The sequence below is a fragment of the Pelecanus crispus genome, chromosome 8, assembly GCF_030463565.1.
Source record: "Pelecanus crispus isolate bPelCri1 chromosome 8, bPelCri1.pri, whole genome shotgun sequence".
NCBI classification, from domain to species: domain Eukaryota; kingdom Metazoa; phylum Chordata; class Aves; order Pelecaniformes; family Pelecanidae; genus Pelecanus; species Pelecanus crispus.
In genome coordinates this window covers 40848868-40876515 of record NC_134650.1, presented here as the reverse complement: position 1 = coordinate 40876515, position 27648 = coordinate 40848868, and positions in this window count along the sequence as shown.

Sequence of the window (27648 nt, the reverse complement as noted above, 5' to 3'; positions counted from 1 at the left end):
GTTAGTCTCTCCTTGGATAAAACTTGCATATGGTTAGGAATAGGTTTTTTACCATAAAAGCTCACACTTTTTCCCTACTATTTTGCTAACAGGGAGCACCTGGCTACTGCTTTTCAGCAGAAGATACCAGTTCTGTACGAAGCTCTGTGCTGCCAGCTCCCCACCTAGCCTGCACTGCTCAGTGAGGGCACACTCGGTGTTACTGTTTGAAACAATACATGCAGAAGTTCTGTATTCGGAAACTCATTTTGGTAAGTGTTTCATGACACCTGTTCTGAGGATTGCTAAAGCTTTATGTCCAAAATGGTTTTGGGATCCTGAAACCACTCTCAGCAAGAGGTAAGAAAGATAGATGTGTATGAAGTAGTTATGTGTGAGATGTGAAAATAATATCTACTCTGCTATGTTTCCCGTGCCTGATGTTATGCTTTCTGAAGAGACCCTTAGCAAGTCAACTTTCAGGTCTAAATTTTCCTTGGGGTTGCTCTGAGATTGCCTTCAGCTTCTAATCTAACCCACTCTGCTCGCAAGGCCTCCTTACTCCCTGAATTCCTGTGGGATTTTCCTGCATTTGTAAATGCTGATGTCCACTCTACATGGCCAGTTATGAATCCTTGCTACCCAAGTGGTAACCAAAGCTGGGTAACAGCAAGCTCAGTGCTTTCACATACTTACCATCTGGCCAAAATGCATGTTGCTGCCAGTCTGTGTGTTGCTTACATTGCAGAGTGATGCTTTTTAACATTGGGATAAATACATGCAGATTACCGGTTCTATTTGAGATGAAAAACAATGGTAAACAAGTACTTTTGAGGATATAACAGGTTTGGTAGCAAATGCTACCTCTTTGAGGGGCACCACAGAAAATAGCTGTTTATTTTAATAATTGGAATTGTGCCTCTAATAAGCATCCTCTTTAGTAATTTGTAGAGGGTTCTGTTGGGTTGTGGACATGCATTTCTGTAAACACGGATATTTGTTCAAGTTAAGCCTAATTAAGAAAGAAATGATGCAAGAGTTATTTAGAGGGCTGTAGTGTAACAGTCTATGCTGATTCATTTTAAAGTATTTCCACATGGTGGAATGAGACTTGCAATCACTGCGGAGGAAAAAATCCTTAGAGAATTAGATGAGAATTATTAGGATTATGTTAATGACTTATTACCAGTAGTAAATCACTCACTAAAGTCCCATACGGAAATGGGCCAAATGGACAGAACTAGATTTTTTACAAAACGCTAGTATTGACAAAAAATATTAATATTTATCATCTCCTAATCTACGTTATTTACTGCTCCTTTACTTGTTTTTAAAAGTGTAAAGATTTTTCGTCGCCTAAAACCTAGCAGGTGTTAGGAAATTTGGTCCTCATCTAGAGACTGGACTCGTCACAGGACGTAATACATGGTATTAAAAATAACACTCAGGTTCACAAATATCTTTGTTCTAATGTATTTTTTTGTGCATGATTTTTTGTATCTCAGCTCATTCAATCTGTTTTTTAGCTGCACCCCTCTATTTTTGTCAGGCCAGGGTTCATGCTCTACTTTGAAAACCGTGTCTTATTTCTTGTCTTCCCTTGGTGTGCCTCCCTAGAAGAACGTAGATACCTTTTTGTTGTGCATCAGGAGTCAGAAAGAGTTGGGAAAAATTACTTAAAAGGCCTGAGATTATTTTATAACTTTTCTGTTTGTATACTTATATCTGGTGATGTTGTTTCCATCTAACTCACTGTATCAAGACTCCTGATAGAAGTGTGACTCGTGACATTATTATCTTTATCCATCAATTAGAATGTCACAGTTATGAGAAGCACAACAATGCAGACATAGCTGAAATACCTGTAATGCTGCTAAAAGATTTATGCTGGTTAAGTATTTGCCTTCCTCTCTGCTTTCCACACATAAAATGTTGTGGTTTTGAAAGCAACCATGAAGAAACACTTGTCCATTATTGTTGTGTCCCAAAACTCAGTATAGTAATTTGGTGAATATTTGATCATCTTTTTCACTTCTACATAGTCTTTAGCTGAATTGTTAATTTCTAATTAGATTTCAGGGATAAATATTTCTACACTCAATACTTTTGGAAAAAACTTTACAAGAACTTTCAGATTTCCTTTTCAGCTGATCTCCCAGTTATGATTTCTTGATTAGCCATCCCCAGTGCACTGTGCTTAGCAGTTTTCTGATAAACAAGAATTCAGCTGACACAGACTGATTCTACAACTTGCTGAGAGTTTCTCCCAAGCATAACTGCCACTAATTTCATTAGGATTTCACGTTATTCAGTGTTTTCCAGAGATTCTCAAGAGTCATCCTTTATTTGTGTTGATACCATATTAAAATAAGTATTGTAAGAATTGTAATTCAAGCTCTCGTATAAATATCTGAGAAGTCAGTAATAAATAGTCCTAATTAGTAGACAGAAATAAGTACTTTAATCTAAACTACATGAGCACAAGAAACAGATGGGCTTGAGTGCAAATAATTCTCTTTTTTATAACAAGCTCTTTTTTCATTTTTTAATATCATCACTGCAATTTAATTTTTTATTTGCCAAACATGTTTTCACTGAATTGAAAGCTACTTGGGAATGCTGTTCCAATTCTCCTAAGGAAGTTGTGGCTCTTGTTAATTAAATTAATCAATTTTAATTAATATCTCTGTACCCAGGAAGTGAAAAACCTGAGTTTGCTTCCTTCCTTTATTCCTTTGGGAATATGAATTCTGTATATGTAAGGATGATTTAGCCCTTTTGAACCAAACAAAGATGCTTTTGAACAGATCTACTCATAACACTGTATGCATAACAGGCATTCGGTACAGCATTTCTACAACTCATTCATAAATCAAATCTATGGTCTGATTCACTTAGTCCAAAGTGTGTTGGACTACTATGCATTTGCTATATAGTGCCGTGTACTTGTAAAGTAGGTCATATACTTCAGAAGAGCATCAGACTGATGTAGTGCATAATTGAAATATACAGTATGGCTGCAGAAACCCTGATTTTTATCTAGAAACTGTGCAATTGTGCACCCAGGCTGTAACAGTCTATTCATGTGCATACACTAAATCTGATGCATCTCAAAAATTTCACTTGCACACACACCCTGGCTGGGCTATGCAAAGGCAATGAGTTTTTGCTTGGGCAATAAGCTTCTTCCCAGAAGCTTCCATCTGATTGTGCATATCTTAACTTAATGTGCATATCTTAACTAATACTCACGGAGTCTGCCTAGGTAATCCTAGGAACATATATGTCAGACCTAAATTAAGCTATGACTTCTCCAGCGAAAGTCCAGTCTCCCTGTACTCTGCATTTTGTCCAGTGGTGCATAACCACCCAATCCAACCATTGTGTCAAAGGACAGAGTAAAAAAAAAAACTAATTCTGGCATCAGTTTCTCATCCTTCAAGGCAATGAGTCTTGCTCCTCTCACTCTAGCTGTGAGAGCTGGACAGCATGGGGCTCTTTTATATTCTGAATTGTCACAAATAGCACTTAGTATTCACTAAAAAGCTATTGATCTCTCTCCCTCAAGTCCTAAACCTCCTTGTAAATCAGTACGTCTCATTGAGTGAAGCACTGGAAAATAATAAGAAAGCCTGGATCTAACAGTTTCTCTGAAAAGATACTAGACCCCTTACCACTGACCAGTGCTGTTGACCTAATGTCCCATCAGTGTTACAGTCCACAGACAAGGTTCCTGGTTTGATTAAAAGTGTTACCATGTGAAAGATTCAATTTCACCTCATACTTACATCCAAAATGAGATGACACTGTTCAGTGCTTGACTCCGTTTGAACTCCAGTCTGGCTGGTTAACTTCAAAGAACACTGACAACTTTCCCAGTTTTGCTCCAAGAGTGGATGTCTTAGTGCCGTTGTTATGTAGGCACACTGGAGGAAAGAGGCATATTTATGCAGTTTAGTTTTGACTTGCAGGTGCCTACGTTAGCATCTGAGATTGCTTGATAGATGTAGCTGAGCTTCCAGGATAGCTGCCTCTGGAGCCTCCACTGGCTGCAAAAGAAGCTTGAGGTCCTACCTTCGCAACTAGTGGAACCTCCTTTCTCATCTCATTTTCCTCCAGGAAGATTTTTCCTTTCAGACAGATTCAGATATGCTTTCAGAGGCTCTGATTCTTCAGATTTGGGATACCTCAGCTGGCTAATTAAACAGACCTATTTTCAGGCTATATCCTTGTGACAGCATCTTAGGACCCTCCAGACTGCTTGCTTTGCTCTGGGAAGCTGACCTAAACACAGCTTAGCCAAACTGGAAGTACTACACGCTAGTTCATAATATCTGCCCTACCTCTAGCTGATCAGTCTAATCCCACCCCAGACTAGTGCACTGGCAAAGGGTTTGTTTGATAAATGTATCTTTTGCTGTCGCCTGAAATCTGTCAGTGTGGCCAGCATTACACAAGGAGAGAACATGAAGTCATCGTTTATGCCCGAAGAGATTTCCCGTAAGAAAAAAAGGCACATTTAAGTCAATCTGACCTACCCTCTCTCTTCCCTCATCTCCTCTCTTCATGGTGTTCAGATTCTGAACCTGTTTCAGCTGCTTGGCTTACATTAATACATCGCTTACTGATCAACTAGGCTGGCAGGAAAAAATCAAAGAGAATGTCAGAAAACAGTAGCATAATTCTGTTCCCAGCTGGAGAACTCTTCTTCTATCTTGTCAGAGTTACAGAGACACGATATGGGTCACAGAAAACTTCCTATACTGACAGTTGTTACTTTTGGGATTAGATCGATATTTGTCTGTATCCAAGAATTAGTAGAACAACTGCCTGCAGGAATATATTTTAGAGGTGATTTCCTATCAGTGCAGAATGCTTTGAATTTAATTCTGCTATTCAAGACACCATTTACTTTTCTAATACTTAAAACCATATGCACTGCTCACAAGAAATCCTGCAGGTAAAGAGAAACCAGAAGAATACACGTTAGAGGATTAGACATAATATGGATTGTGAAGTCTTATGTAAAACAGAAAATCATGTTTCTGAGATGTTTTGCTAAGAATTTTGCACTTGGCAGGGTATTTAAGTTACCTGTCATTTACACCTTGAAGATCAGCAGAGAAAACCTAATAATGCTTACACTCTTAGGAATTATTGTCTTTGTAAAGCAGCTATCTTTGCAGCATTATACAAGGTAAAAAATGTCAGGTTTGTCATCTCCAATAGCTTTTTTATAAAGTGCAAGTGGCTTAAATTCAAAGGACCAAACTGAATAGCACATTTTCTTTCTATTTCTAAATCCTTTTCTGCTACACTCTTAAAAAACCCAATGGCCAAGCATTTTATGCTGTTCCACAAGGACTGTTAGTTTAAAAAAAAATCTTAAAAACACTGTAAGAAAACAGACCAGAGTAAACAGATATCACCATTATGTCTGGTATAGGTAGACCCTCAGTAGGAACCGTTGTGCATAGGATGCAGAACTGGAGACAAAGCTAGGCTCAGTTCTTTGTTTTTCCTGGATCAGTCTTTTCGAGTTTCTAATATGACCCTCCATTTTTAAAGATATTTTGCGGTCTGTCCTTGAAAATTGTTATTAATGGCCTAGTTAAGCAGGGAGAGGATTACTACTTATCTATATTATATTTATTCCAATTTCTGCTTTAAACATTGTTTTATGTAAATTTACCATGGCATTTAATTCCCTCCATTTATACACTTGACTTACTACATTTTTACAAATACTTATTACAGTTATTTTGAGTATCAGTCTTGCATGTTCCCCAGCTACACAGTCTTATTCATTATTTCTTTTTCATTCTCATTCATTAGAGAAGCTACAGTAAACCTGTGGAGGCCAGGACAGGTGGATTGGAGCATGGAATGAAGTGCTATGGTCTAAACTGTCATAGAGCAGAACCTGGAAGTATTGGAGGAATAATCGATTTGGGAAGAAAAACCTGCTGAAATTTTACCTTTCGCCTTCGAATGCTCTATGTGACTGTGCATCTAGCCTTAAAGCAAGCTGCTTTGGTTGTCAGGAAGTCTAGGTAGAATAACATGTTGTGGGCTAATTTAGCTTACTGCTGAGCACTGCTGCCTAGCAGAGCTGAATAGATATATCTTCTGTCAGTCTACAGCTCTGAAAACAAAATTGCGAAGTCACTCCCACAGTAAGTGGTTGTTTTCCCTGCACAGTTAATGCAGTTGTATAGAACTAGGAATCCAGAAACATAAAAAACACAGAGGCTGAAATCTTCCAAAGTATTTAAGCAACAAAATCCTATCGATGGTGGATTTCCTGGTAGGATGATCTTGGCTGTGTTACATTCCTATGTGTTGTAATACAAAAATACTGTTTCTCACTGTGTCTAGCAAAGGCCATAGCGCAGTATGGCTAGATCTTTGTAGTAAAGGAATACCTGCAGTTTCTCAACAGAATCCTTCTAGTAAAAAACATTGATCTGATCACTACATCCAAGAGACTGAGGCTTGGCTCAGAGAGGGATGAAAGTCCCAAACCAGTGAAGCTAAGTGGAAAGATGTGTAGAATTATTTGAGCACTGAAAAGATGCTGAGAAACCCATGACAATAAATAATCTGTTCCACTTCAGTGATGGAAACTGATTTCAGGCATATCTAGAGAGATAAATATGATTAACAGAATTTCAGTTTCAAGTCTATTAGGAATCAAACTTTCAGACTGACAGCCACTGTTTGATTGTTTTCAACTTTTTTTTACCATCTGATTAATGTCATTTTTTTAAAGCAATTTAAATTTTCTTTGCTGAATGAAAACTTACAGGACACAGATTCTCCATCACAGAAGCAAATACCTTGGCCGAAGATAAGATGATCTATTAGAGAAGAGCCATATCGAAAGGTAGCAGAACAGCTGTACTCCGTTTTTTCTAGCCTAATAGGGAATTGAATCTATTTCAGCCCAGGGACAAAATACTGCATCACTTGTGTTTGAAGAAATGACTGCAGAACATTTGCTACAATTGATCATTTACTGCTCCCTTTTCTGGCTTTAACACTCTAACGTCCTACTTCTTGAACACTGGGCTGTGTGAACAAAATGCACCTGAGTGAATGGTTGTCTCCAGAACTAGATTTTGCCAGTACCTTTTGCACAGTGCCCCTTCAGAGTGCACTTAGCGTTATGAATATAGAGAGCAGGAAAGGGAAAAATGCTTCTTGGTACTAGTTCTACAGTGTAATCAGAGTTTAAATGTAAAATTTATTTTCCAGAAGAAAACAAATGTCAAATTCTAGTGGCCAGGAACTCAAGCACCGCAGGTCGAAATTATAATCTCTCTCTCTCTAATGTTCCACTTGGAGACTGTGGAAAAGGAATAGTACATTTTCCTGCCACTACTCAGCCACTTTATCTTTCAATAGGAAGAAATTCTTTTTCTTACAAGTGATCAAGTATTTAGATTACTTGCATGTGTTTCTCCTGTTGATAGCAGGTGATCACAGAGGGCAAAGGTGAACAAATGGATTTAAAACAATACTGCACAAGTAATGTTGCATGCACTGATATTACATGCTTCATCGCATCTTTGGTTATTCATTCTTTACACTGGTCCTCTGGGACAAAATCAATGACACATTTTATGTTATGCTTCAAAGTCATCATAATTGTTTGTTTTGAAGCAACATTTTTTTCCCTTTTGTCAACCAAGCAATTTGCTGAAGTACCCAATTTTGCAACAACAGTCAGGAATAGAGCCAGAAGCTTTTTAAAAATAATTTGAGGAGGGGAAAACCCAACAGTAACAAAAGCCTATGCTGAAGTGCTGTGTTGTTTATAACATGGAATTCTCCCCAAAGGGGAATCATAATGCAAAAAAAAAAAAACCCCATAGCACTTACTTCAAACAAACATGAGCGTTAAACATTATTTATAATATCTGTGTGACAAGGTGTCTTTGCATAATTAAAGCACCTCAGAAGATGTGTACAGCAAGACATCCCACTGTCAATTAGCTGCTTGAGTGGTCAAGTTTCCATGCGTATTACTTCTTCAGAGAAGAGCAGCACTGTACTTGACCTTTTCTGCCTTCCCAAAGGATGTTGCTGTATTATTTTTTGCACTGTATTACGTATATCTGAACCTGTGCTTTTTGTAAATGCCTGAGTCGTAAGTTAAAAAATGACTAATTAGTTTGATGATTGTATCTGTATTAACATCCAAAAGCCCTGACAGAGATTGCAAAGGCAGTGGTTCCAGACCTCGTAGAAGCACTTGGTAATGAGCTCCTCTAGTGCTTTTCATCAGATGTCAAAACGCTTTACTGTCAGTACTGGCCCATCTTGTGTGTACGGGAACTGAGGCACACAGCAGTGACGTGATTCCCTGTAGTCAGCCAGGAGGCTGGTATCAGCCAGGGAAGAAATGAGGCTTGAAAATCAGGCAAGGCTTTGTCCATGCTGGCCCCCAAATCCCACAGCACGAAGCTTGGAAAAGACACCTCGGGTCTCTATCTCTGCAGTCCATGAATCTAAACTCAAGGCCTCCTCACTAATTAGGGGATTATTCAGGAATGGCTATAACTGAAGCATATTTAGGAAAAAAAAAAAAAAAAAAAAGGCAGAAGTATATTGTTAACATCCTTCTGTTGTAGTAAGAGCCTCTGGGGATGCTACTTGGCTGCTTGTAAGTGTATTTAACATAAAGCAGAGATGATTGAAAAATGTAGCTTGTAGCTCCCTGGGGCAGTGTGCCGTTCACAAGATACAGGACAGTGAGCAGTACTGGAAGGAGACGTTGCAGGCAGCCCTATCTGTGATGGCCCTGCAGGCAAGAAAAGGCTTGCGTGTACTCAGAATATGATTTGATGATTAGATCCTTTAGCACTTGTGAAAGCCACTTGTTTACAACTCTTATTAAATCATTTTGTATGCTCTGGTATAAAACATTTGTTTCTTAAGATTTGATAAGCTGCATAAACCTGCAATGCATTTGAAGCACTGCATAAATGCAGAGACAGTGGAGCTGTAAGGCCAAATTCATTAGTGGCATTCTGTCGAGTTCAGTGGGCTTATCCCATGGATGAATTTTGCATGTATTCTGTAAAATAGGTAAGTATTTGACTAAAATTAGCCAAATCCTCCAGAGCCTAATGGAGCGCTTATGGGCTCTGGCAACTTAACCCAATGTTTAATTTGCACTAATCTAGCCAAGACTGCAGAAGCATGAAATACACTCTACAGGGAGAGCGCTGCTCTTTGAAGTTAGTGGCTTAATTCCCATTGTCTCTGATGGGAGCAGGCCTGGGCTTTATGTGGCTTTTACTGCTGTTATTGTAGACAGAAATCTTTTTACATCTGAATTAATTTGGCCTGTATTGGGGGAAATTCCAGTCTTCTGAATTTACTAAAATCTTGTTAATTTCCAGGAGAGCCTGCACAGCGGTACTTGGGAGTTCTGCGTATTCTCCATGTAGATACCGTGGGCTGTGAGAACCTGCAGATTTCACTTCTCAGTGTGTGTGCGTGCAGATCGCTAACTAGCTGGCTAATAGCAGTGGAAAGAGAAAGGAAGAAAGGAAAATAGCTCTTTGAACAGCAGCATGAAGTCAACTGACACATAGTCCGATATTTTCTCTTTTTTTGGGGGGGGATTCTGTAAGTACCAACAATTCAAAAGGGATTATTTGATTACTTGTGTTCACTCGCTTCGTTCGGATTCTCTCAGCTTGGAGGTCAGCTCACCCTCTGCACTGTGGCGGTCTCGGGCGAGCATGCAGGCTGCCGCTGCTGGCTGCGGCTGGCCCAGCTGGGCGAGGGGCTGCAGCCAGCAGCGGGCAGCTGGAAGGGGGGATGGAGCACTCTGCTGTGCAATTCCTCAGCCAGATAAGTGACTGTTTCAGTTTATCCTTTTGACAAGAGCAGAGGTTTTCTATTTTAGACAGTCACAAAAGGTGAGCACGTAGTGTTTAGGGGGAAAGCAGCTCAAGCAGTGATCTGGGCACAGAGAAGTAGGGAGAAGGAAGAAAAAGTGTCTTTGAAATGATCCCACTTAACCGTCAAGTAACTATTACCATGGCACAAACCCAAATTGATATGCTGCCTCCACAACACTTTGATTCACTCCTGTAGCCAGGTGCTGAGAGTGACTGTAATAATACAGGGTGTTACAACAGAGAAGCACATAGGGGAGCGGACAGGCAAGACAGTAGTCAGAAAGCAAGCTGTCTACTCTACAGGCAAGGCAGACGCTTCAAAGAGAGAGGAAATCTTTTCAAGGAAGTTATTGTCAGAAGCTACACAAGGGTTCCCAGTGACCACTGTTACTACTCCCTCCCGCCAAAAAGCATTTTTGTTCTGGTGAGGTGACTTTCCCCACAATGGGGTGACAAGCGATCCCTGATCCTTTTGTTTTATTCCAGTTACTTGCAGATTTCCTGCTTTTCTAGCCCATGGTCACCGCTTCTTTGACTTGGAAGTTCAAAGTGGCAGAGCCACTAGCCTCATTTTACAAGTGCAGAGACATATGAAGAGTTTATTTTAGTCCTAGGAAGCACCACAGATTCCCACACTTTTATTCTTCCCCTTAATCTATCTGAAACCTCAAACGTCCAGCAGGACTGTATATAAAGAAGAGGGACTGCTGTTTCCTTTCTGCATCTCAGTTTCAACACTTTCTGTCAGTGGATGCTGACGGCAACCTACTACTAAAGGAATCACTACTGGTTTTAGATGCAATTTCCCAAGCCTGTTACCTCTAGGCTACGTTACGACACTGGTATCATCTATTACTCCAGCAGTTTCTAGTATTTACCATAACAGCTCTCATGTCACATCTGCCTTTCTTATACTTAAGGTGCAGCTTGAGGCAGGTGAAGCAAAATCAACACAGAGAAATCTTAAAGTTTCTCTCTTTCCTTGCTCTCATTGCTAACCTGGCATGAGAAGTGTTGCTGTGGAAATGGAAGAGGCAAAATCTCATTCAGGAAAATACTGGAAGCAGGTGATAGAGGAGAATGCTAATATATCAGCCCCACTCTCTGACTGGTGCAGCCCCCCATGCACTGAGAAAATTGGTTTGTATTTGATTCTGCTGATGTAGCAAACCAAAACAGCAAGTCAATTCGTGATAGAAGATGAAAAAAAAAGCAGCGACCTGGTTTATTAATCCCAGAAGAGACGGGAGTACATTAACCAAACCTGGAACCTCCAAGAATGAATCAATTTACTTCTTACACCCTTATCTTGAATTTTGACTCTCACAGTCTGGATTTGCACATACTGTAAACTTTCATGGTATTCAGATTCCCTTACAGGTTCTCCACATGAAAACAGACAGGATTCCAGTCTGTTCCATTAAATCTTCACAGATGATCCATGTTTGAGAGAAAATTTGTGGCATGTAGTCAGTGTAGCTGACTGATCATTTTGCTATGGTTGCCTATTCTGAGGCAGTTATTGTATCTCAAAGCATTTTAAGAGATGGAGTCATTTCTCAGAGTACTTCTGAGATGATTGTAACTACAGGAGAAACCCTTTAATTGGGAGAATGCGTAAGATGATATTGTATCCTAAATGCAAAGGAACAAAAAGAACAGAAATAAAGGGAATAGCCTGCAAAATGAAAATGTCATGAATAAAAAAGGATCATCACTAGATTATAGTTGTATTTCATCTTAACCTTACCAACATTTAATCTTTATATCACATTTTCTACACTAAAATATTAAGGCTTGGGATTTCTCTGGCACCTCCTCATGCACATTTTAATTAGAACTATGTAGAATTCTATATAAATCAGGTCAGCCTGGGGTTTCTGGTGTCAGCCTCAAAGGACTGGCTTTGCTACAGTGTCGGATTAACCCCATGGAAGACATTAGGGTTAACCAGTCCTTACCCCTTCCTCTTCCAAAAGCAAGTTGCTTTTGAAAGCTTGGAATAAACTTCAGGGGAAAAAAGACACAACTTGAACCATTCTGACTCTGACCTAATTTTAATGGAAGTGTCATGCTACCGTGTGCTTCTCAGTTTGGCAGCAGTCAAATGCCTCCTTGCTAAGGCCCATCTCTGCACACATGCGTGGCCCCCAATTAAAAATGCTGTCCCAAAATAGATTCTAGAGAATGCATTTTAAAAAAAAAACACCTTAATTCTACTTGTAAAGGACAATCTGGAGTCTAGCAAATCCAGTGTCTCCTAACTGCAGAAAATACAAAGTCACCTTCATCGTCCTAATTAATGCCCATACAGACCCACAAAATCACACTTTTATCAGTACTATGGTTCCTACTGTGTGACTGTAGCAGGGTGCTCACCTGTACAATTATTCTGCATTAAATGACCAAAGCTGCTGGGAAGTAGGACTAACATTGTTTTGGTATAAAATGACCATAGTAATTCCTTGGATGTTGTTATAAACCAGTGAGTCTTGAAGGGGTTGGCTGTGCTTGGGTGACTGACTCTGGACAGCAGTGGCAAAAGGCTGGGAATCTGAGAAAAGCTGAAGACCTCAGTGTAAATGCAAATGACAATCTCTGATGATTTTTGCAGTGCAATATTTGTTGTGACAAAGAGGCTCAGCCATGCAGATTATTTCTAGGCACTTGTAGACTTCCCTCACCTAAAATCAGTTAGTGCTGCAGATAGAATAGACAGTTCTGTAGAGTCTTTATTAGGTTAAAATTTTAACATCAGGGAATTACCATTTTTCCTTCGGGAGGAGTGAGGTATCATGTCTTATTTTGAGTAGGAGAGTGATTCCACCTGCGGAAGGGTAAAGTGTAGGATCCGACAGCAGCAGGGATGACTCAGGCGCTGTGAAGGAGAAGATGCAGTAAGGCCTGCAGCTGAGATTTGCTGCTTCACTGCCATGAAGCCACATCACCTGCCAGGTATATGATTAGGTGCTTGGACCGTGCATGTAGCAGGGAAGTGAATTACTCCATTGATTTTAAAATGCACTCCAAAATAAAATAAGACATATTCCTCCTATATTTTGTATTGTCTCTAAAGAACTTGTACAAATGCAATCCACTGGTTTAGCCTTCGTGACGCATTTGCTTCCTGGTCACTTTAGGGAGCTGATTTCTAGTACCGTAAGGACAGAGTGGGATGGTAAAACTTACTTGCGGTTAATTTCTTTAATATTTATGTTGCTTTCATATGTGCAAATTCAATAGTCCATATACACTTATTGCACTGACTGTACCAAATATTCTGACTGCTTTTTTTTTTTTTCCAGAAAACAGGTATTCCTGAAATACCCATGCACCCCTTTGTCCATCACAAAAGACAGGAGCAGGAAAGGTCTATTCTTAACAGAAATGGTGTTTTACCCTTGCCCAACTTACATCCATTCAAATGGTAAGTACCTCACAAAAACTTGCAGTAGATAAGGCCAGAGCCACAAATCTCTGCCATTAAGTCTGCCCTGGTAGCATGGCCCTAAGATTGTTCAGAAATTTTCCATCAGGCCCATCAATTTGCAACTAATACAAGTTTGATAAATGCCTTTTAGCTCTAATTTGCTTTTATTATTATCATCACCCTCGACAGGCACCGTGTGGCACAGCAGAGAGAATGAACTTCCAAATCTCTAGGTTCTGTGTGATCTCCATGGCATAGCTCTAGGTCTCGGTCATATAAATGCACCTGCAAAGCACATTTTAAACCAGTACATGAAAGTTTTCGCTGGCTTTGCATTAAGTCAAAGTTTCAAAATACTACCATATTGCTTGCGTTATCTATCCCAACTCAAACATTGTATCAAATGGTCACAGTGAATTGTTCATAACCAGTCAAGGAAGTTTATGAAAAATAATCCTCGTGTAAATTTTTGTTAAATTAATTCAAATAATCAAGTTGGAAATCAAAAACATGTAATACTTAACCAGGAAACAGATTCAATCATTCACAAAAATTAACATCTAATGAATATGAACAGCATGACTGTTCTCAGTCAATGTAAGCACTCACATTCAGAAATACATGCTGTAGAAATTTTAGATCTGAAATATCCTTAGCTACTGTAGCTCTTCTTAAAATGATGCCAAAACAAATACACCAGAAATGTGTAATGTTGTTCTAGAAGTTTACCTTAATCGGATTATCTGAGAATGTCAGTGATTGTCACCAATACTGTCCCTGCTTTTGTGTCACTGAGAGCCACAAGAAACAGAAAGTTATAGAGACACAGGCAAAGACTGAAATCACTCCTTTGTCAGTCTTGGCTACGTTATTGTGTTTCGACCTGGAAAATAAGTTACACATCAATTAGGCCTTTTCAAGATTTGGAAAACACTCTGCACCCACTTTGTTTTCCTTCACGCTTAGTAAAGGTGACAGCGGTTTGCTTTGGGTGAGTTTTTAGGCAGAGGAAAAGAAAATCTTGTTCTGTATTTTGCTAGTGAAATTACAGGGGTTTGCAATCAATGAATGTTCAAAAACTGGAAAGGAAAAGGATGCTTGACTTAGTGAAACTTTTCACAGAATTATATACATTATCTAGGTATATGAGTAGAAGCGGCACTTGGCTATTTAATGTCTTTCTGAAAAAGTAAGCGAGATACTGGACTCTTGCTTCTTCTAAGTCTAGATTTATTTAGTTCCTATTTATCCTACTGCAGCCATTAAAAGAATATATTATAGGAGTATTTTTTCGTTCCTCAAGTTCTACAGGAAAGTACATCATAAACATCATGCAAAACACACTGACATTTAATGTGAAACTTTTCCTAAACCTTATAATTAAATCCTTTTTTTTTAAATCTGAAATTTTATATCAAACTGTTTCAGGTTGTTGCTTAAATGAGTAAGAGAATTTAAAGATGTATCACTAGTAGTCTGAGGTGTATTGTTTAGGAGCCTGTTGGAAGGCTTCAGTTCAAACAAAGCTTTTCTGCATTTTCTATTGCATAGAAATGTCAGAAGGCAGCTGGTGGAGCAGAAGTAAAAGATAAATTCAGTACTCTTGAACTGAACAAGACAGGATACTTGGGCTGGTCAGTATGTAGAGCAGAAAGGTAGGAAAGTTGGAGGAGCATGTGACATTTCTTAAATTACTGTATCAAATTTACATGTTCTGGGAAGTTAAATACTTTCTGAGAACACTTAAGTGATGTTATTCAGCCCTTTGCCTGCCACCTGTTTCCTTAGCTCTTAAAAAAAAAAACAAAACCTTAATAAAGCTTTTCTGTTATTAATTACAGTCACGACTCTGCAAAGCAAAATGTTCTGATTAGTGAACTTTTTCACGAAACTTCTGGGAAATCTCAATGTCCTCCACCAGATATTATTCCTAATGCCCAGTACTTTGCAGATTTAGTATTAAGTGATCAAATAGCAGCCCAGAGCCATTCAAGGTAATTGAATCCCATGATTTGGGACCAGGTGTACAAAGATGTTCAAACTAATTATTTGATAATTGAAAACAATAACCAGTGTAGTTAAATCTCTTGCTGATTTTCTAATGTTTATTAATTTAGGCACCTGTGTCTTCTGCACCACTTTCTTTCAAAACGCTTACAAGGATATGCATAGCATAAATTTACAATGAATGTGATTACCTTGATACACACTCTAGGCACTTAAGTGATTAGAAGAGCATTATTATTTTAATTGTTATATAGATTTCATTCTTATGAGTCTGCTTATTAAGTAGTTGTTTAAATTCCTAGATAGACATCGAGGTGCAGAATTTTCATTAAAAAATCACTCTACCATTTTCCACTACCTCTTTAAATGGACTGATTTAGGAAGAATCACAGAAAATGTTTCCTTAAAAATTAGGCAAATACAACATTCGTAAGTAGTTAAGATAAATAAATGAAAAACATCATCAACACCAGCACCCTTATCAGCAGAAAAATCATTGCCCTTTCACTAGTGTAATTTTACTTCGTTCTATTGTTTGTGCAAACAGCATTGAAGAACCATCTGAAAGAAAGGAGGCTTATAATGATTATGAAAAATCATCAACATCATCTATTCTAAATCAGTTTATGTCTTCTTTTCCAAGGGCTTTGTATGGTAGAGCAGATGTTAAACCTGGCACATCACTTTCACCTACCCTTGCTTCACTTAGCTATGTATATTATTTTAATTACCTTCTATACCTTCAAGGCAATTCCCATTATATTATTTTATTTTGCTAATGCACCTGCTTAAAGAAAGAAAACTGTAAGTGGGGCACTCGGGAAAGGGTAAAATGGCAGCAAGATTAGACTTCTTGGTGTCCTTTCTTTTTCTTTTTCCTTTTTCCACTCCCTTCACTGTGACTAAATAATAACTACTGGAAGGAGTAATTTTACAAGAGGGAGTTATCTGTTATTTTTATTTGGTCCCAATACTGCTAATTAACAGCAGATATGAAAGGTCCTGCAAAGGTGTTAAAAATCTAAGAAAATCTGGTTTTACCTTCTATTCTTATTCTACAAGCAGAATTCTTATACTACTCTGAAATGGGCTGCTTTAGCCTTAAAGTCATAGAAAAGAAGTATGAATATAGCAGAATAACAACACGATTTATCAGCATGAACAAAATAAATGGACAGTATTAACTGTATCATTCCAGCAGTCTACACAGCAGTCCTAATGCCTTAACAGAATGTGTGAAAGTAAATGAAATGGCAGCATGATTACACTGATTACAGTGGTTGCAAATACGTTAGGCTACATTCATGCTTCAGTGGGGCTGTAATTATACTTCAAAGAAATGCTGCGCGCAGGCTGCTCCATTCTCACGGCATCCCTGCTGTTTGTTTCCTCTTATTTTGTTCTTCGCATCATAGGCCCCAGTCCTGCAGACGCTTGCTCGTAGGTGTACCTCCCTTTGTTTCAGTGGTGGGAACAAATCACCTTTTGTGCATATTGGTAGTATCGGCTATAAACTCTCCAGCTCTTGTATGCTGCTACAGAAGTGCCATCAAATAACAGGGTTTGGTATGATTTAATACCATTCCTAATCTCTTACAGAATAAACCTATCGAGCTTTCATTAAATTGGTTGGTAAAGAGTGTACGGAGTATGGCTGCTCCATATCAAACGGTTCTCTTCTCCACCTTGCCCCTAGGTATTAGTACTGAACAGATGAAATCCAAACCTTTGTGATTTGTCTTTGATTAGCGCTGCCTCACGCTGCAAGCAGCACTTCGGCAAGAAAGATGAATTTGTTGCTGTTGTTTCTCACTTCCCATTGGCAACGCATGGCAGCGCCTAGCCTGAAGCTGACCGTTAAATTTCATTTAAGAAAAGGTATAGAAAAGGAAAATACATTTTGATGTGTCTGCATTTTGTCTATACTTCAAAAGCACTGACATTTTACAGCAGCTTTTTTTTTCCCCCCTCAGATAATGATGTGACACCATCAAGGCAGAATACAGAAGCAGAATGTGGTAGTGTCTGGGGGTGGCTGTCAAGTCCTCTAATTTCTCTTCTCTGCCCCTTGCTTTCCTTCAGATACCTGCTGGCAATGGTAGTGTTCCCCTCACTGTCTGGACTTTTTTGTGTGGTTTCTTACCGTGCCAACCTGTGATTTGCGGAACTTCCTCTGGATCCCACAGCTGAGCACAGGTCTGAATGCCCCAGGTGTGGACCTCAAGCAAGTCTAGCTCAGTCGCAGGCTCAAAATGTACTGTAGAGCAAACAACAAAGGCTGAATCAAAACCAAAGGACCCGCTCACTAAAAAAAAAAGTATTTATTTGTTCCTTACCAAGCAAAATCAAAACTGAAGCTCTGCTCTCCTTGAGGCTGAAGTGCTACTAGAAAAAAACTAAGTACTATTGTTGTCACAGAGAAAAAAAGGTTGGGAACGCTGAAACTGCAAAAGGGATAAAGAATCAAATCACCGAAAACCCAGGATAGTGTTGTGACTTTGTATCTTTGCAGAAACTCAGGAACCAGAAATGACAGTTGAGAAACAAGCAATTTGTTTCCAGGGGAAGATGGGGCAGCCGCTACACTGGAGAAACTTTGGCCTCTGTGATCCATACCCAGTTCCAGCAACTTCCGTGGGGCTTTCCCACCTGCTCCCAGAGACTTTGGCCCCTTCGCGAGCATGGATGTGCGCACACAGTTTTCACCGAACAGCAGCTCAGACAACAAGAAGGATTTTCAGTATCCTCAGGCAGCAGTCAAACCAGGTGAGCCAAAACCAAATCCCCACCTTCCTGAGAGTGGAGCTAAGCATGTCTTGACTGAAAGTTGCTCTCTGCTTGTCAGACGCGGTGATATATGAAGGTAATTACTTCTGTGTGCGTTTAATTACAGTGTTGTAATTAGTAGGTTGCAAGAGCAGATGCGGAGGGTCTTTTCATAGAGCAGACTCTGATAGGCCATGAAAACATCTCAAAAAGAAAAGGGCAGAGCAATGTCACATTGTAAGGCAGCTCTTTGTGCCTGGAAAAGAGGGTTAATTAGCTGATTGCTCCACTCTTCATCTTCATTTCTTCAGGTGGAAGGAACATGGTAGGAAGGAGACTAATTTATCTTCATGAATTTTTAGAATTAGCAAATAGCACCAAATCTTCGTTCAGCCCAGCATCGTGGCTTGGGCTTGATGCTGGGGCAGGGACCAATGAAAAAGGGAACAAAAACTCCACGAAGATCTTCATCCTCTCTGGGGGAAAGGAGAGAGAGAGAGATACAATCTTTGAGTCGAGTTCACCATGGCAACTAGAGCAGTCCTTCCTATCATTTCTCGTCAGGAGAAAGCAGCAATGATTCTGGGTTAATGCCGCATGTGGGGACTTGTAACTCACCTGTACTTCCTCAGCACCTATTAACCAAGTTCATTTTTCAAAGCATCCCTTAGTGCTTTGTGGCAGCAAATGGCAGTGAGGTTCCCAGATCAGCTCGGTTTCGGCTGTGGGTAACTCTTCGAAGGTTTTGAGGGTCAGTCAAGTTCAGAGCTGTTTGACAGGGAAATTGTGTCACTGCCTAGTGACAAGCAAGGTGAGGATTTTACACTAGATGAGATGTGGTTTCTGAGTCCTTTAAGAAAGCTGTGGTCATGGTAGCTGTGGGAAAGGGAATACAGCAGTGCTCTTGTTGCAAAGCACATCAAACTTAAATTTAGTGGTTCAGGAGTTGTTCCTTTTGCTTTAAATAAACACAGAGATCTAAACTCACCTTTTTTTCCTATTAGGTAACTTCACATCTTGTTCTGTCCTTTAACTTACATTATTATCCAACTTAAGTATTAGGTCCTATTATTCATATTTATTCAAGTTATCTACTAAAGGGATTAAAGAGCATAGTCTTTTTAATTGTGCTTGCAGAAGTCAGTACAAATTGCACATTTAATTACTGCGTACTTAAAATCTGATAATCATAGAAAATCAAATACACAGCTTGGTTGATTCAGAAAGTATTTTTAATAGGGCACTATTAAATTATAGAGTTAAACATTATTAGATATATTTATTCATGAGAGATAATTTGATATGTAACAAAATAAGCCAATACATGGTGTAACCTCTTGCAGTCTAATTTTCATGGATGAGCTCTTGCATATTTAATATCCTTTGAGGATATATTTTAACCTAGACTAATTACTGCTTTCCTCTTATTTCTGTTCAGTTTGACATCGACGTTTGGCTAAAATAATGTAATATTGTTATTACTGAGCAAATTAAGTAAATCTAGCTTACTTAATTTAGAGCCATTGTTTATACTGCAAAGGGCCTGATGTAGGTTATGACAACAAGCATTGTACACAAACAAAAAATAGCTATGGGTGAAAGAAGACTAATACATTAAAATCATCTCTATAAAGAAATCTTATTCACATTGCGTGGTGAGCACCATCAGGAATATTTTCTAATCTATGAAGCTGTTTCATAATACCTGTTTCTCATATCATCCTGGTAAATTTGTAAAGAGGAATGAAGTAAGAAATTAATGGTGATGTAAGTTATTCTTACATTATTAAGACAATTGACTCTAAAAGACTATCAGAATAGCTGGGGACCTCAGAAACTTTCAATAGACAGAATACCTGAGCACAGAGATTTTGTACTTTAAAGTAGGTTAATTAATTAATTGAGAACCTGTGTCATGGCTTTGATATATACATTAATTTTATGTCTGAGAAAATTTTTAATGAGATGCTTTAATTTTGTTCTCAGTGACATCTTAATAAAATGCACTGATAGGTCAGGTTATATGTTTGTACATTCTGGTGTAACGCCAGCAGTGTCAGCTGGTTTAAGGAGATCAGCTTCGCTTGGCTTGGTTCAGTAGCCAAACATCCTGCTACATTTTGCTTTCTTTGGTTCACCAATTTTTTAACGTAGTAAAGTTTTAATAGGTCTCTCATCTATGAAAATAATTTACAAAATAATAAATATTAAAAATAGCTACAGAGAAAACTTACATTCATGTCACTTTAATTTGCATTTGATTTTACAGTTATGACAAATGTTATACACTGAACGCTTTCTAGGTGAGTAGTGCAATAAAATAGTTCATCCTTGTCCTGAATCGAGCTTCATTAATAAAAGCTGAAATTCTCAGTGCTTTTTGTGAGGCTAAGATCCTTTTTCACATGTTGCATCAACTAAAATAAGTAGTGATTTTTGACTACATGCAGATCTTTTAAATTTTTCAACCATTTACATTTTTTCAAAGGTTTTCAACAGTAAATCAACTAAACTTCAAAACAGGAAAACCATTCTTCACTGAAAAGTAAAAACTTGATTGAAAAAAAGGCATGTTTTGGATACTTCAAGAAATTTAGGGGTGGGGTCTTGAAACTTCAGGAATAGTCTAAACTGACTCTTTTTCAGAGATGGTTTCAGATTTGAAGGCAATTTTGGAGAATTTCTGACCCAGCTGGGTAGAGGGTTGAGGTTAGTAAGTCACAGTCTGGGAAATATTCATTGTTTTAAGCAGAAACTTAGAATGATGCACAAAATTAAGGGACTAGTGGTAACTAGACAGTCCCATATGCAAGGATTTGACTTTGTGCCTATATATATATCTATCTCTTGACTAACTCCATTTACACTGATGGGTACCAAATTAGTCAAGTGTGATTAAAAATCAGCCCTCTGAGCTCTATAGAACTTCAGTGATGATCTCATCCTGAACCATGATTTAAGGAAAGTTAACAGAATGACTGGTATTACAGCTAGTGGTTTAAATAATTGTGCTTGATGGTAAAAAAATCATATGAAAGCAGATAGCTTCCTGCTGAAATGAAGTCAGATGAATTTTGGCAGCTCTTAAGGACATACACTTTATCTTTGGAGGTTTCAGAGCAAAGCTTATGACGAGTTGAGCCATATACTAATATGAGGGATATAAAATATATTTTAATCATGTCATAATCCTTCTATTAAAGTTTTGCAACTTCTTTTTTGGTTTGTTTTTTTTTTTAAATTTTCAATTTTTTTCAGAATTCCTATTGCATTGCTACTACAAGTACTGATACAAGCTAGGTCTGATAGAAAGGTTAGTATAATCAGTTGGAATCTCGGTCAGCCTTTTATGAATGCTTGTGACAGTCAAGGTCCCATACCAAGACACAATGAACATTGTAGTCAATCTTTACCAGAATGAGGTGCGGAAACATTTTCTGCAAAAGCACCAGAGTTCTATCTGGAAATGTGTTTTATGGGCTCGTTCAGACTGAAATGTAGTAAGAACTGTGGATTAAGAGAAGAAACATATTTGCAAAGACTGCCATCAGATTTTCTCTCAAAATTTTGGCGTTGCTTCTGCAGGAGTTTCTGCTAGAGAATATATCCTAAAGAAGCAGAATACAATTAATTCAGTTCTTGGATCAGCTCATTCTGAATTTTGCTGTTGTGCTGGGCTACAGCAAATAAGAACCTTGTAGGTGTCTCACTCAAAGAGAGATCTTTTTGATGACGAATGCTGACAAAGTAATTCTTACACTACGGATTGTGCGTATTTTGAAATATTGTTCTCTACTGCCAAGAAAGTGTTCAGATTTTTAGAGCCAGGAATATACTGAAAACTTCCATTATTCCTTACGCTAGATAGAAATGTCTTCTAATAAATAAATAAATCTGATGACTTCATCATCATGCTGGTCCCATGGAGCTTGATAGGAAAATCACCCACGATCTTTCTTTTTCACCCTTGAGTTTGCTGGGTTGCTGGTGCTCTCAGGTTGCTCTGATTTGGCCATAATGGTAAAAAATAGAAGATATGAAATTAATCAGCTGCCCAGGTCTCAAGATTGACACTGGGGGCTGAGGTCAGTGTGCTGATAGAAATGTCACTGCCACAGGTGGGAGTAACCAAACCAGCTTTCTGCTCTTTTCACAGATCCAGTCATTAACATCAGCTCTTGTGTAAATCTGCTTCTTGTGTTAAAGTGAAGAATCCTTCCCCATTATCTAGAATGTATTTAATAAAATATCCCATAATTTTCTGGCTGAGAAAGAAACTTATTTGACCTTATCTGACACCATCCACCTGTAGAGGTAACCTGGCAGAAGAGGGGTCTGTGCTTTCAGTGCCTGTCATCCAGAAACACACGCTGAGCTTCATGTAAACTCAGCTGGCTCAGAGCTGTGAACTGATACCAATACCGAATATTTTTTCCCCTCTGTCAGCTACCAAGAAAGTAAAATTGCTTCTAATCAAAAGGACAACCCTCCCTTTGCAATTCTTTGCTCAACTATTTTTCTGACTCGTCTGCTTGATGGGCAAATGTGCAAGGAGATGGAAAACTTAATCTTTCAACATGAAAGAATACCAATGCACTGTGAAGAACTGTTTCTAGCTCACTTCTCTCATGTGGATTCACGTTGCTGCTAATTTCCTAAAATTGGCTACCGGGTTAGCTTGTAATTTGTTTGATGACGCATGTCATGGTATCTGGGAACGCCCAGCAACATGCCAGAGGCATTATAGGATTTACTAAACCAAAGACTTTTCTGCAACTAAATTAAATCACCTATCAACAATATGTTAAAGTTTTAGAAACTTTGTATTGCTCTGTTTTCATTACCTGTATGCCTTGGTCAAAGTTCATATGCTATTTCTTCCCAAAGCAACTAAGTTAGTAAAACACACGTTATTCAGTGGGCATCTTTTGGGACCAGGTAATCAGCCATAAAGACAGAGAACTAAAGCATATTATACTTCATTCTGCTGATACCTTGCATGAAGCAACGTCAAAATATGGGGATATTTGGTAACCTTTTCTTGTGGGTATTTGGCACCTGGTTTTATGAATTAGTATACTTAGCAAGTCATTTTTCCTCATATCTACTAAAAATAACAACATGAACTCTAAGAGGTTGTCAACGTATTACTTCCCAAGGGAGAATTTTGCTCTTCTCTGTCATTTATCTAGGCATGTGTAGAGGCTTTTGACCCATTTAGCATAGATAAATGACCCATGATGTGAAATTTCCCAACAGTTTAATAATGCATTTAACTCAAAGTGACACTTGCTTGCAGCTGCCTTAAAGCAGTTTCCAGGCTATATATGTCTCTTTGAAATGATGTATGACAAGTAGGAAAGCTTCCTTGATAGAACCCCAAATCCCATGGGTGAGTAACAAGAAAATCCTTTTTAGATTGCCAGCAGCAAATTTATATTTCACAAGTCTTTATTTAATTTTATCTGTTTTTCAATATCATTTACAGTTATGACCATTAGTCTAAAGCTTACAGTAACTTCTATACAAATTATTTTTTCCTCACAGTAATGCATTGTAAAGGCTTTTATTGATCCAATTTTTTTCACAAAATACCAGAAGTAAACCCCTTGTCTTATCACTGAAAATGTTTTTGTAATCCTTGTACTAACTTAGCTGTATCAAAATTCTATTACTTCTGAAACCCAGGCAGTGAAACAGAGAACTACATTCTGTGTATGTTTAAATTCAGGAAACTTTCTTGAGAAAACTCTCTTACGTATTTGAAGACACAAGTCTGAATGATAGCTGTTAATTTTTGCTTGCATAGTTTTAAAGCAGTTGTCGTTGAGTGTGTAGAAAGATTTTTATTAAATCTGCTTCTGGTGCAGTGAGCAATTTCCCATGATACGTGTCATATTATTAGCAAGAAAGATTTCAGAAAGCAAGAAATAAACATTAGACTCGAGGAGACAAACACTTCTAAGTAGACAATCAAATGTATTATTTAATAGCATTTATTTCTAATATTAAAATAGAAGTCAAATAACCAAAATCAGATCCTGAAGTGTCCTGAATCATTTAGCATAGATAAATGGTGTAGGGTCCACAAAGTCTAAAAAAAAGAAAACCCAGTTTCTGTCAAATAATAATAAAAAAACCAAAACAAAAATAGAAAAATGAACCAGAGAAAGAATCCTGTCCACAAGGAAAGGTTAATGTGGGCAGAGGGAGAAGAGAAAAAAAAACCACTGAGACAGCCACAAGCCATATGATCAGAACAGAAACAGAGAGTTCACAGGATGTTTGTTAGCTAGGACTCGGATCGTTTTTCAGCTCTGTTGCTTCCTTTTCCCTCCAGCTTTGGTCTGTGTCATGTTTCTCGGCTGCAGTGACGTTGCCCTTGCGTAGTTGCCCTTGCGGGATCCCCAGGCTCATCAAGGCCCAAGCTGTTCAGTGATACCTTTTCTTGTGTGTCCCTACAGCATGTGGGAGAATTTGCCCCTGACCCACAATTTGTAATACAGGTGTGAAATAATGGGATTTGGAAGTTTACTCAGGCTGCCCTAACTACGCCTGGAAAACGATAGCGGAAAAATATCCCAGAGAAGAGCTGGCTCCTGTGTGCAGCACAAAGGCTGTTCTGCTGCTTGCTGCTTTCCTATTCATAGCAGTTTCAGCCTGTCTCCTCTGCTCCATTTCAGTGTAAAGCAAAGAAGGTAGCTTAAATCGCAGAGTGTTTTTGATCTGGATCTAAACATGGCTTGTATTTGAGCTCTGCTGGCTACCATGCTGAGAGGCACGTGAAGCAGCTTACCTGAAGTTTATTCAGAGGGGATGGCATGCTCAGAAGTGTGTGAGCATGGCTATGTTAGGCCTCTCACAATACGGGCAAAATAATTGGATACAAATTGCCTGAGCTAACTTTACCTATCTAACCAAAGTTAGACATCTGTGCCCTTCAGTCTGGGGAAAGGGAATGGCATTCCAGAGAGGAATTCACTCACCCCTATGTTGGCCATCTGTGTTTGAATGCGATGAACCGACTTTGGAGGGTCCTCTCTTTTGTTACTGACTACAAAAGAATCCTCCTGTTAGACCTGTAACTGCTAGTCAAAGTGACTAACATGACCTAGCAAAGCAGGGAATTCCTCCCTAAAGCAAATGAACTCTAAAGGGCAAAGAAACCCCATCCTACTGATGATGTGGCTTTTTTTATTCAGCGAACAAGATAGCATTTAGGAGTCGTATTGCCGAAAACGTCTTCATTTGTCAACACGAAACACATGTTGACTGGAAGGGCTAGCTTGCAGAGACTAATTCTTTCTAGCCTAGACAAGTCCACGTCACCATTAGCAGCAGCAGTTGCCAGCTCCCTGTGCTTGACTGGCCAGTGGAAGTTGACTGCATCCGTCATGCCTCACCTTTGATACAGAGCGATTCTTCCTAGTTGGGGATGAGAACAGCTTTTACAGCGTGAGCTTGGATAAGCCTGCTAAAAGGGTGAAGCTGCCGACTACCCTGCAAAAAGATAAGCACAAGAAACAGCAGAAGTGAGGCAGGGAGCCTATATCAAAGTTAATGAAGAAGGCACAGGGTCTAAGGAAAGGAGGAAATTCTTCTAGGAGTTTGCGTTTGTATGAACTTGGAGAGATCAATTTGCTGCTGAACCATTTGAACTGAGCGACAGAGTTCATTTTGAGAAAGACACACAAACCAAAGCTTGCACAGCTAGCGCCTGAGATCAGAGTGACCTGATGAGCTGTACTCTGCGAGAGTGTAGCTCTGAGGCTGCGATGCACTGAGAGCTTCAGCGGCAGGAAGCAATCTCATTTTGTAACATGTCTGCTTTTGAGAATGCTTGCTTAGAAATTTCCTTCGCAGATGAATTAATTAGACATAGCTTATTTACTAGGAAAGGAGACAGATGCCAATTCATCTTCTTTTTTGAAATATAAAGAAGTAAGTGATATTTACACTTCAGCTTCCTCTTCATAACCTAGATACTGGAATTATAAATATGAATGCATTTGAAAGACACTGTTACAGCATTTCTCACAAATAATATCTGGTTTTAAATATTCGTGCCTACGCACTTCCCCAAAATAAATAAAATCAACCCTCCCAAAGAATATTTGTTACAAGCCGCTTCTCTAAAGTGCAAGTTTATTTGATTTAAGCTCCTTCGCCAGTCGTTGTTAATGAATAATTATTCAGTATTTCAAACTGAAACAGATAGTTTCATTCAGTGTGATTAATGCTGATGTACAACTTCATTTGCATAATTACAAAATATAATAAAATAAATTCCAAATACGAATCTCTGTTACTTGTGTTACCGAAGGCCTGAAAAAAGACATTATGTTTCAAAATTATCATAAGACACAGTTATAATACTCCGTGACTAAAATTGAAAGGTAAAATTATTTTTCATCACCATGCATTACAAGGCTTTGGCAAAATAAAAGTTAAATCTCTGAGACAGATAGAATTAATCTACTAAAGGTATGTATCTGCTGAAACAGATACAGATTCTTTCCCGACTTTTAAATATTTGGAGCTGGTTTATGTGAAAATAACTAAGATTCTTCATGGAAACAGCATTTGGCCTTTTGGAATGTATGGAGTAGTTTTTACTTCTTAAAAGCTTTAACAAGCCTTGTTTCTTTTGCAAGTTTTTGAGTGCTTTTTACTGCTCTAAGGAGAAGGCTCGCTTTCCATTCTGCACGCCACTTATTTCAATGGTCTAATGAAGGCACAGTAGACTCAGTCCTTGGTATGGTTTACATTTAATAGCCAGTTTCCTTTTTCTGAATTTATGGGTTTGATTTCAGCTAAACTGATGTGACATCAGAGTGATTACTACTGGAAGTCGCTTCCTGCATCTTGAGTTGTAGGAGCTGCGCTGAAAACAGGTGGTATTACTCATACCTCCAAATAAATCAGAGGCAACAGCTAGGTTTCATCAAGAATGTCTTAGGAGAAAAAGGCTGAGGAAATACTGTCTGACGAATCAGAGCATCAAGGAAATTCCATGTTCCTGAGGCTGCTTTTTTGTTTTTCACTCGGGCAGTTCCTGAAGTTTCTGAAGTCAATACAGTCATTTAGCCAGTAATTAGCCAATAATTTTTCTAAGGGAGTAGGAGAAAGAACCTCAAATGGGAGGGGCAACATAAGTGAGCAAATGAATTAATGGCCATGGCCAGAGAGAGCAAAAGCAAGCAGAGTTCTGAGAAGGCTTGAAAATGTGTAGATAGATAAAAAATGTAAACAGAATGCAGCTGATTTGTTCCTACCTTGAAAAACGGCTAAGTGTCCTTTTATGCTTGCTCTGGTGTAAGTCAAATAATAGGGCATCTGTTGTATCTCTTTCTGTAGATGAAGTGAGGTTTTTCATCTTGACGCTGTCAGTTTGCACTTTCCAGCCGCATTTAAAGATATAACATTATTTTGATTTGCCAACATCTATAGCTCCATAGAGCCACTCTTCTGCAGTACGGAATGTTTGATTTTTCCAAGCTATTATGTCTGAATTAATTAGCTGAAATGTTTCAGTAGTTAACATATTGA